The sequence below is a fragment of the Mesoplodon mirus genome, assembly GCF_964341445.2.
Source record: "Mesoplodon mirus genome assembly, chromosome: X".
Taxonomy (NCBI): Eukaryota; Metazoa; Chordata; class Mammalia; order Artiodactyla; family Ziphiidae; genus Mesoplodon; species Mesoplodon mirus.
In genome coordinates, this window is record NC_138981.1 from 32,268,146 (window position 1) to 32,279,357 (window position 11,212).

An 11,212-nucleotide genomic window follows, 5' to 3' on the forward strand; every position below is an offset into this window, starting at 1 on the left:
GAAGACTCAAATCAATAGAATTAGAAATGAACAAGGAGAAGTAACAACTGACACTGCAGAAATACAAAAGATCATGAGAGATTACTACAAGAAACTCTATGCGAATAAAATGGGCAACCTGGAAGAAATGGACAAATTCTTAGAAATGCACAAGCTGCCAAGACTGAAGCAGGAAGAAATAGAAAATAGGAACAGACCAATCACAAGCACTGAAATTGAAACTGTGAATAAAAATCTTCCAACAAACAAAAGCTCAGAACCAGATGGCTTCACAGGCGAGTTCTATCAAACATTTAGAGAAGAGCTAACACCTATCCTTCTCAAACTCTTCCAAAATATAGCAGAGGGAGGAACACTCCCAAACTCATTCTACGAGGCCACCAGCACCCTGATACCAAAACCAGACAAGGATGTCACAGAGAAAGAAAACTACAGGCCAATATCACTGATGAACATAGATGCAAAAATCCTCAACAAAATACTTGCAAACAGAATACAACAGCACATTAAAAGGATCATACACCATGATCAAGTGAGGTTTATCCCAGGAATGCAAGGATCCTTCAATATACGCAAATCAATCAATGTGATACACCATATTAACAAATTGAAGGAGAAAAAACATATGGTCATCTCAATAGATGCAGAGAAAGCTATCGACAAAATTCAACACCCATTTATGATAAAAACCCTGCAGAAAGTAGGCATAGAGGGAACTTTCCTCAACATAATAAAGGACATATATAACAAACCAACAGCCAACATCGTCCTCAATGGTGAAAAACTGAAAGCATTTCCACTAAGATCAGAAAAAGACAAGGTTGCCCACTCTCACCACTCTTATTCAACATAGTTTTGGAAGTTTTAGCCACAGCAATCATAGAAGAAAAGGAAATAAAAGGAATCCAAATTGGAAAAGAAGAAGTAAAGCTGTCACTGTTTGCAGATGACATGATACTATACATAGAGAATCCTAAAGATGCTACCGAAAAACTACTAGAGCTAATCAATGAATTTGGTAAAGTAGCAGGATACAAAATTAATGCAGAGAAATCTCTGGCATTCCTATACACTAATGATGAAAAATCTGAAAGTGAAATAAAGAAAACACTCCCATTTACCACTGCAACAAAAAGAATAAAATATCTAGGAATAAACCTACCTAAGGAGACAAAAGACCTGTATGCAGAAAATTATAAGACACTGATGAAAGAAATTAAAGATGATACAAATAGATGGAGAGATATACCATGTTCTTGGATTGGAAGAATCAACATTGTGAAAATGACTCTACTACCCAAACCAATCTACAGATTCAATGCAATCCCTATCAAACTACCACTGGCATTTTTCACAGGACTAGAACAAATAATTTCACAATTTGTATGGAAACACAAAAGACCCCGAATAACCAAAGCAATCTTGAGAATGAAAAACGGAGCTGGAGGAATCAGGCTACCTGACTTCGGACTATACTACAAAGCTACAGTAAAGAAGACAGTATGGTGCTGGCACAAAAACAGAAATATAGATCAATGGAACAGGATAGAAAGCCCAGAGATAAACCCACACACATGTGGTCACCTTATCTTTGATAAAGGAGGCAGGAATGTACAGTGGAGAAAGGACAGCCTCTTCAATAAGTGGTGCTGGGAAAACTGGATAGGTACATGCAAAAGTATGAGATTAGATCACTCCCTAACACCATACAGAAAAATAAGCTCAAAATGGATTAAAGACCTAAATGTAAGGCCAGAAACTATCAAACTCTTAGAGGAAAACATAGGCAGAACACTCTATGACATAAATCACAGCAAGATCCTTTTTGACCCACCTCCTAGAGAAATGGAAATAAAAACAAAAATAAACAAATGGGACCTAATGAAACTTCAAAGCTTTTGCACAGCAAAGCAAACCATAAACAAGACCAAAAGACAACCCTCAGAATGGGAGAAAATATTTGCAAATGCAGCAACTGACAAAGGATTAATGTCCAACATTTACAAGCAGCTCATGCAGCTCAATAACAAAAAAACCAAACAACCCAATCCAAAAATGGGCAGGAGACCTAAATAGACATTTCTCCAAAGAAAATACACAGACTGCCAACAAACACATGAAAGAATGCTCAACATCATTAATCATTAGAGAAATGCAAATCAAAAGTACAATGAGATATCATCTCACACCAGTCAGAATGGCCATCATCAAAAAATCTAGAAACAATAAATGCTGGAGAGGGTGTGGAGAAAAAGGAACACTCTTGCATTGATGGCGCGAATGAGAATTGGTACAGCCACTATGGAGAACAGTTTGGAGGTTCCTTAAAAAACTAAAAATAGAACTACCATTTGACCCAGCAATACCACTACTGGGCATATACCCTGTGAAAACCATAATTCAAAAAGAGTCATGTATCAAACTGTTCATTGCAGCTCTATTTACAATAGCCTGGAGATGGAAACAACCTAAGTGTCCATCATTGGATGAATGGATAAAGAAAATGTGGCACATATATACAATGGAATATTACTCAGCCATAAAAAGAAACAAAATTGAGCTATTTGTAATGAGGTGGATGGACCTAGAGTTTGTCATTAAGAGTGAAGCAACTCAGAAAGGGAAGGACAAATACTGTATGCTAACACATATATATGGAATTTAAGAAAAATAATATGTCAAGAAGAACCTGGGGGTAAGACACGAATAAAGACACAGACTTACTAGAGAATGGACTTGAGGATATGGGGAGGGGGAAGGGTAAGCTGTGACAAAGTGATAGAGTGGCATGGACATATGTACACTACCAAACGTAAAATAGGTAGCTAGTGGGAAGCAGCCGCATAGCACAGGGAGATCAGCTCGGTGCTTTGTGATCACCTAGAGGGGTGGGATAGGGAGGGTGGGAGGAAGGCAGACACAAGACGGAAGAGATATGGGAACATATGTATATGTATAACTGATTCACTTTGTTATAAAGCAGAAACTAACACACCATTGTAAAGCAATTATACTCCAATAAAGATTTAAAAAAAGAAAAAGAAAAAAATATCAGATGTACTGCATTATTCTTATAATAATGTAAAGGGACCAGACCTCCCTAAAGATCCCAATGACATGTAACAAAACCTCAATTCAGATTGTTTTACAATCTAATTTCAGAGCCTTATCCAACTTTACCATAGAAAAAGTATCTCCTTTGGTACTATAGAATAAAGCCCTTGATTAAGGGTTAATTTCCAACGTGACCTGGTCAATGCCTCTGAAGTGGCCAACTCTATCTTATTCATGTCTGAAATTATTCATGCTTTCTGAAAAAAACTAGATGTTCTGGTCCATATTCATTTTCAATTCCCCCTAGAAATAACACCAGCTAAGTCCCAATGTGTTGTGGATTGAACTGTGTCTCCCTTCAAGAGATATGTTGGAGTCCTTAATGCCCAATACCTCAGGATGTGAACTTATTTGGAGGTAGGGTCTGTACAGAGGTAATGAAGTTAAAATAAGGTCATTAGAGAGAGCCTTAATCCAATATGACTGGTGTCCTTATTAAAAGGGAAAATTTAGACAAAGACACAAACACTTACAAAGGTAGAACCCATATAAAGATGAAGACAGAGGTTGGGATGAGGCTTCTACAAGACAAGGAACAACGAAGATTGTGAGAAAACTACCAGAAGCTGGGGAGAATCATGGAACAGATGCTCCCTCACAGCGCTCAGATGAAAACAACCCTGCTGATGTTTTGTTCTTGGACTTCTAGCCTCTGGTACTGTGAGAGAATAAATTTCTCGGTTTAAGCCACCTAATTTGTGACACTTTGTTATAGCAGCCCTAGAAAACTAATACACAAGGAGTCTATTCTATTTTAGCAAATCTAGTGAAGGAAAAATATTATGTGCTAGTGGTACTCAACAGGTTATTTCACATGAGTACTTGTTGTCTGGCCAGAAAAAAATGTAGCTCACTTTAGTGGTTGTGTGGTATCCCTTTAAAACCACCAGCTCAGTATGATATTTTCATTTAGCACTAACTACATTAAATATTTTATTTTATTTTGATGTAAAAGCTTTAAGACCCATTTATTTTCTTTCTTAGTTACTAGATTGTTTCTTCTTTGTCTGATGCAGCAGTAAAGTGAGCTGCACACCTTTAAAAAAAAAAGTCTGCTGGGACTTAAGTTTCATTCATCTCTACTGTTCTTTTCTCACCAATACAAACACTGAATATTTCCAAGGCTTGGGGAATTTTTTCTGTTTTTGTACCAGCCCATACTTTGATTCATTTTTATCATAAAAAGGTAGAAAGATCAAGATGTTGAGACAGTTACTGGTCTTCACAGAGTCTTTTTCCTGAATCTAATCTATGAAAAGCAATATCCAGGTATTGTCTATTCTCTATAAATGTCCCCACATGAAGGTGGGAATATTTAATAGTCAAAACAATTTTGATCCCCAGTCTCCCTGAATGATCAGGTGTCAATGATGAAATATTCTGGCCCACAATATTCTGTAGAGAAAACATAGGAAATGTTTCACCAAAAAGTGGGAGTATTTTAAACGCTTTTAATTAGTTTTTTTCTGAGGCAGCAATTGTGGATCCATGGTTAAATAGTGACAGCTTCTTTTACCTTATTTGAAATACAAAAACACATGTCTCCTTGATCTCTATGGAGATTATTCCTACCATAGATAAAAGGTTCTAGATTTTTAAACTAAGAAAATAATGTGCAAATGTCAATTATTTTCACTCCATGTAGATATGCAGCTTATCTTTCAAAAAAGGGCCCAACAAACTTTTTTAAGAAGAATAGTTCTCATCTATTAGTCCAATGTGTTCTCACCAAAAGGATCATTTTATGGCAATTTCAGGAATCTCAGGTTCTGTTTGCAGAATGTACATTAGAAAAGAAGAGTAGTTTAAAGGCATTTTTTACATTTATATATCTTCATTCTTTTTTGTATTGAGGTAATATTGGTTTATAACATTATATAAGTATCATGTGTATAACACTATATTTCTTCTTCTGTATACCCTACAGTGTGCTCACAACCAAAAACTTCAGTTTCCACCATAAAGTTGATCCCCTTTACCCATTTTTCCCTCCCCTCTTCTTCCCCTCTCAAAACTGCTACTCTGTTGTCTGTATCTACATGTTTGTTTCTGTTTGGTTTGGTTTGCTTTGTTCATCTATTTTGTTTTCATTTGTTTTTTTTATATTTCACATAAGAGTGAAATCATATAGTATTGTTCTTTCTCCATCTGACTTATTTCATTTAGCATAATATAATCAAGGTCCATCCTTGTTGTTGCAAATGGCAAGATTTCATCATTTTTATGGCTGAGTAGTATTCCAGAGTGTGTGTGTGTGTGTGTGTGTGTGTGTGTGTGTGTGTGTGTGTACCATACTTTATCCATTCATCTATTGATGGGCACTTAGGCTGTTTCCACATCTTGGCTATTGTAAATAATGCTATGATGAAAATAGGGGTGCACATACCTTTTTGAATTAGTGTTTTTGTATTCTTTGGATAAATATCCAGAATTAGTAGAGTTGGATCATACGGTAGTTCTATTCTTAATTTTGGGAGGAACCTTCATACTGTTTTCCATAGTGACAGCAACAATTTACAAGCCCACCAACAGGGTAGGAGGGTTCCCTTTTCTCCACATCCTCACCAACACTCATTATTTTTTGACTTTTTGATAACAGCCATTCTAACAGGTGTGAGGCAATATCTCATTGTGGTTTTGATTTGCATTTTCCTAATAATTGTGATGCTGAATATATTTTCATGTTCCTTTAGCCAAGGACATTTTTTCACAGAAATAGAACAAAAATTTATAAAACTTATATGAAACCACAAAAGAACCAAAATAGTTAAAGCAATACTGAGAAAAAAAAGCAAAGCTGGAGGTGTCACACTTCCTGATTTCAAACTATATTTCAAAGCTATAGTAATCAAAATAGCATGATATTGGCAGAAAAACAGATACATAGATCAATGGAACAAAATTGAGAGCCCACACATAAACCCACACACATATGCACAATTAATTTTCAACAAAGGCATAAAGAACATAAAATGGAGAAAGAATAGTCTCTTCAATAAATGGTGCTGGGAAAACTGGACGGCCATAAGCAAAAAAAGAAAGAAAGAAAGAAACTAGACCACTATCTCACACCACATGCAAAAATCAACTCAAAATGGATTAAAGAGTAGAATATAAGGCCTGAAACCATAAAACTCCTAGAAGAAAACATAGGCAGCACCCTCTTTAACATTGGTCTTAGCAATGTGTTTCTGGATATGTCTCCTCAGGCAAGGAAAGAAAAAGCAAAAATAAACAAATGGGACTATATTAAACTAAAAAAACTTCTGCGCAGCAAAAGAAACCATCAACAAAAGGGAAAGACAACCTACTGAATGGAAGAAGATACCTGTAAATCACATATATGATAACTGGTTAGTATCCAAAATATATAAGGAACTCATACAACTCAACAACCAAAAAACAAACAACCTGATTAAAAAATGGGCAGAGGAGCCAAATAGACATTTTTCCTGTTTACATGTTTATTCAGTTATTTTTCCATAAAAACAGAATCATTTGTATGCCAATAGCTAAGATATATATGCAAAAACTATATAAAAACTACATACAAAAAGTGTAAATTTATGATTTATATTTAGAAATAATTTTTATAACTTTCTGGGTATTTTCCACTAATTTTTGACAAATTAATCTAACACTAATTTATATCTTTTATATTTTATTTTATTTTTTTAAATTAACTTCCCTTTAAAATTCATTGCTTTCAGAAAACAGATTTATTTGTGGCCTTTTCAGTTTGTGTCAACTTGATGTCATAAGTACTTGGAGACTCTTTTAACCTACTATTCTTGATCTTAGCAAGAAACATGAATAAGTCACTGTTTACTGAGTGCTTACTGTGTGCCTGTCACATATATTATCCAACTGATTCCTTACAAGGGCATTACACATAGGTTGTACTTTTGTTCCCATTTGACAGATGAGAAAAATAAGGCACAGAGCAGTTAAGCAATTTGTCCAAATTTATTTAGTAACTCTCTGATAGAGGAAAGATACAAAGCCAGGTCTGTATGACTCCAATTACCACACACCTTGAGGTTCAAATCTTACTCCAGTGTTACATGGATAAATAACCTTAGGAAAATTAATTTATCTCTTTAGTACTCAATTTCTTCATCTGTGAATGTGGTAGACCAGTTGTTCTTAGAATTAAATAAGAAAATGAAGAGTTTAGCACAGTACCTGATACAGAGTAAATGTTCATGAAATGTTAGATATTATCATCATTACTAAAACACCTAATCATTTATCATCCATGTTCCCTGATCTGAACCCTTCACTCTTTATTCTATGACTAAGCTGAGAACCTCTCTACAGAGTAGTTCCGAAATGTGACTATGTGTTCTGCCATCATTTTAACTCCAATTAAGTATTTCTCTTTGAGCTAGTTCGAAAGTAACTCCAGGATTTTTCCCCTATTAGCAGTTTCCTATGTTATGGCATTAAGATGAAAACTTAGCATTAAATAATTGCATCTGCTTCCTTGGAATACTATGTAGACTAAAGCAGTCAGCATCTAAGGCTTCAGCACCCACACAGTTGAACTTTGTATTTTGCATTAACATTCTTGGGGGAAGTCCCATTTTAATTATTTTCTTTTCATGTTCAGCTTAGTTCAGATACAAGTATTTCCTTAATATTTCCTTTTACAACACTTGATACAAAAACACTTTTTTATCTTGTTGTATCAGGACGCAATTTTTTTCCTCTAGAATTTTAGTTCAATGGCTAAGAGCCATGTGTATTCACTTAGCTATCTGAAACCAAAGAAAATGTTTCTAGCTAGTTATCTGTAAATGCTTTAGCTTTGTTTTTATCTATATAAGAAATTTTCTTGCACATTTCTTTTTTGAATTTTTTGTCTGAATTTTTATTCTAAAGACAATCTGTCTCTAAAAATATCAAAGCGTCTAGAAATGTGTGAAGGCAAAGTGAAAATATAAATCACTGCAACTACCCTTGTCACAGCCTACACCACAAGATATCCAGGAGAAATAATCTGTGTGTATACCACATATACATTTTTCAGTTATTTATATATTTTTAAATTTTATTATTTAATTTAATTTTTTATTTTATTTTATTTTTTTACATCTTTATTGGAGTATAATTGCTTTACAATGGTGTGTTAGTTTCTGCTTTATAACAATGCTTTATAACAAAGTGAATCAGTTATACATATACATATGTTCCCATATTTCTTCCCTCTTGCATCTCCCTCCCTCCCACCCTCCCTATCCCACCCCTCTAGGTGGTCACAAAGCTCCGAGCTGATCTCCCTGTGCTATGTGGCTGCTTCCCACTAGCTATCTATTTAAGTTTGGTAGTGTATATATGTCCATGCCACTCTCTCACTTTGTCACAGCTTACCCTTCCCCCTCCCCGTGTCCTCAAGTCCATTCTCTAGTACGTCTGTGTCTTTATTCCTGTCTTACCCCTAGGTTCTTCATGACATTTTTTTTTCTTAGATTCCATATATATGTGTTAGCATACGGTATTTGTCTTTCTCTTTCTGACTTACTTCACTCTGTATGACAGACTCTAGGTCCATCCACCTCACATTATTTTACTTTAGTTTTTTTTTTCAAAGAAACACATAACATGAAATTTACCTCCCCAACAATTTCCAAGTGTACAGTACAATAACGTCTACCCCATGCACATTGTTGTTGCAACAGATTCCCAAATCCCACTCACGCTCCATGACTAAAACTCTACACCCACCAAACAACAAATTGCTGCTTCCCTCTCCCCTCAGTCCCTGGCAACCAACACCCTCTTTTATTTTTCTATGATTTTGAAAATTTTAGATGCCTCATATAAGTATTATCATGCAGTACTTATTATGTGACTGGCTTATTTAACATAAAATCCTCAAGATTCATCTATATTATATTATATGATGGGATTTCCTTCCTTTTAAGATTCATCTATGTTGTAGCATATTTCACTGCATGTATATGCCACATTTTCTTTATCCATTCATCCACCGATGGACATTTAGGTTGCTTACACCTCTTGGTTATCATGAAAAATGCTGCAATAACATGGGTGTACAAATATCTCTTTGAGATCCTGGTTTGAAAGGTTTACAAAAAATGTTTTTGTATTTCCTCTATAAATATTTACAGTTCACATTCCTTTGTACTTTTCATCTTTAATTTATTAACCAACAATTTCTAATACATAAATCAATCTACTAAAGTGTTTTTATCCTTATGTTTACTGGGTAACTGCCCATTTTTTACATTAATATCAACTATATATATGAAGTTGTTAGTATTCTTATGAGTTGCCTTTTTTAGCATGTTGGCTTTCCAATGAATTAATATAGGTTTATAAATACATTTAATTATACTTTGATTCACAGGAATTCACTTGTCTTCAGTGTAGCTATTTATAGTAATTATTTGTAGGGTGAATCAAAGCAAGAAGAAACAATGTTATCTAACTGATTGTAGAAAATCCTGTCTTAAATATTTTATCTGGTATAATAAGCCTTTGCCTATGCAACTTTAGGGGAAATGTAAATAATTTCATTGTTTACCTCTCCTGACTACTCCCAAATTCACATAGATGAATTTGGAAGGAAATGGTAAAAACAAAAGAACAACTAAAACAGAGAGTGTTCTTTTTTCTGAGGATTGCTTAAATTCCAGGATTTCTTTACTTTCTTCAATAATGTTTACAAAAATACCATGCTATCAATGTAAGCATGTTATATCTCCCAACACAACTATGTTCACCTGGCATCCTTCTAAGGCCTTTGCATTAGTTCATCCTCAGGACAGTGACACTAGGCATATTCCTACCTTTGCAAAGGAATTATTCTTAGATCTTTAATATCCCTCAATCAGATAACCTTTCAGTTCTCTAGAGATTAGGGCAATTGACAATCAGATTCTGTTGTCCCAAGTATCTTCACGTGAAAGGCATTCAAACAAGCTTTTCAAAGTGGTTTGCCCAAGAGAAAAGATTTCCTTGCACTTAGGAAGAACAGTTACCATACTACCATCTGTGCCTTCTGTCAGGTTTTTATGCATACTGCTTTTGGATATGCATCTTACATTTCTAATTTTATTTGTTTACCATTTTATTGAATGCAGATTTTATCATAAACAGTTAATATTATCCATACTTTAGATAAAGATAAAAGCTTAATGTCTTGACTATTAACAATATAGTCTAGGGCTTCCCTGGTGACGCAGTGGTTGAGAGTCCGCCTGCCGATGCAGGGGACACGGGTTCGTGCCCCGATCCCGGAAGATCCCACATGCCGCGGAGCGGCTGGGCCCGCGAGCCATGGCCGCGGAGCCTGTGTGTCCGGAGCCTGTGCTCCGCAACGGGAGAGGCCACAGCAGTGAGAGGCCCGCGTACAGCAAAAAAAAAAAAAAAAAAAAAAAAAAAAAAAAACAAAACAATATAGTCTAGATATTTATTATTTTTAAAAATCTGTCAGATGCACAAACATCCAATATTTGTTGCACAAAGGAAAAATTTAAATTAATTAAATTAAATTAAAATTCAAAAAATAGGTATGTATAATAAAGACATCAAAGGTGGAAAGTTCAGCATCTTTTATGACATCTGAAGTTCATTTTGTGCTTTATAATTTTAACAAAAAGTTATTTCAATGTAAATGACAGTATAACAGATCTGATTATTTTCTTCTAGGACTTAAAAGTGATTAATGTTTATCTAATAGTCGTTTATCCTATTTTAATGGTTTAAAACATTTTAAATTCAAAATTCCTGGTTCAAAGGTTTTCTTTTTTTTTTTTTTTTTGGTAAATTCTATTTATTTCTTTAATGCATGTTTTTCCCAAATATGTTCCTTCAGATCACAGACAGTGACATGTACTCTTTCTGAAACATGGATCATTGGTTCAGCTTTTATGTAAAATTGCTACTCATTGGAAACAAGAGGTTACATATATAAAAACCAGCACTTACTCATTACTAATATTTTAAACCTGGGGGCATCAATACACATCTGTATTGTATCTTCAGAAAAAAGCTAATTTAAACCTTGATCTTCCAAAGAATCATATTTACAGTCTTTTAAAATTAATCAATTCAATTTTTTAATGTCCAT